Source organism: Propithecus coquereli, unplaced genomic scaffold (genome assembly GCF_000956105.1).
Source record: "Propithecus coquereli isolate 6110/MARCELLA unplaced genomic scaffold, Pcoq_1.0 Scaffold70, whole genome shotgun sequence".
Lineage (NCBI taxonomy): Eukaryota > Metazoa > Chordata > Mammalia > Primates > Indriidae > Propithecus > Propithecus coquereli.
In genome coordinates this window covers 929,168-930,320 of record NW_012153063.1, presented here as the reverse complement: position 1 = coordinate 930,320, position 1,153 = coordinate 929,168, and positions in this window count along the sequence as shown.

The following is a 1,153-nucleotide window of genomic DNA, read 5'->3' as shown; positions in this document are numbered from 1 at the left end:
TCATCATAGCTCACTGCAACCTCCAACTCCTGGGCTCAAGCAATACTCCTGCCTCAGCCTCCCAAGTAGGTGAGACTACAGATACACAACATCACACCTGGCTAATTTTTTTTTTTTATTTTTAGTAGAGATGGGGTCTAGCTCTTGCTCAGTGAGCCACTGTACCAGGCGAATATTCTTCAGATAAGATATTTAGAAGTACAGTTTCAGTACAAGAGTAAAACCCAAACTTAGGCCTGGCACGGTGGCTCACGCCTGTAATCCTAGCACTCTGGGAGGCTGAGGCGGGTGGATTGTTTGAGCTCAGGAGTTTGAGGTTGCTGTGAGCTAGGCTGATGCCATGGCACTCACTCTAGCCCGGGCAAAAGAGTGAGACTCTGTCTCACAAAAAAAACACCCAAACTTAGTTTTACAGTGTCTTGTATTCCATTTATACTTTACAGGATTTACAGTATTCTTCAGCACGATAAAATATAAAAATAGGATACAAAGATGTGTGCATGTTATGTGTGGTAGGGGCCTGTCAGATGGCCCCAATGATCCCTGCTTCCTGGGATTCGTGGCCTTGTGTAATCCTCTCCTGTTAAAATATGAGCTGGATTTATTTCTAACGAATAGGATGTCACTGCTGAGATTAGATTTAAAAAGACTGGCTTCCTTCTTGGACTCTCTGATTCTCTCACTCTCAGATCACCACCTGTCATATTCTGAGGACATTTAAACAGCTTCCTCCTTGGTCTCAAGGAATACTCTCATTCTTGGAGAGGCCCCATGTGGTAAGGAAGAGGCCTACTAGCAACCATGTGAGTGAAATCCTTTGGCCCCAATAGAGTTGAGATGATTGCAGCCCCAACCAACAGCTTAACTATAACCCCATAAAATGTCTTGAGCTAGAAGGACCAAGCCGTGAGATAATAAATGTGTGTTGTTTTTAGCTACTAAGTTCTGGGTTGTTTTGTTATGAGTAATAGGTAACTAATACACTATGATTGTAACTTTGCAAAAGCATATGCCAGGATGTCCCACATCCAATGACTAATATATGTAGACCTATAAAGGCCTGACCATCTCAGTCTAATGGGGGACATTTTGAGGACCATCTTAGCTCCTAAGCTCTCTGGGGGTGGCCTAGGCTGTCATTGAATCTGCATTG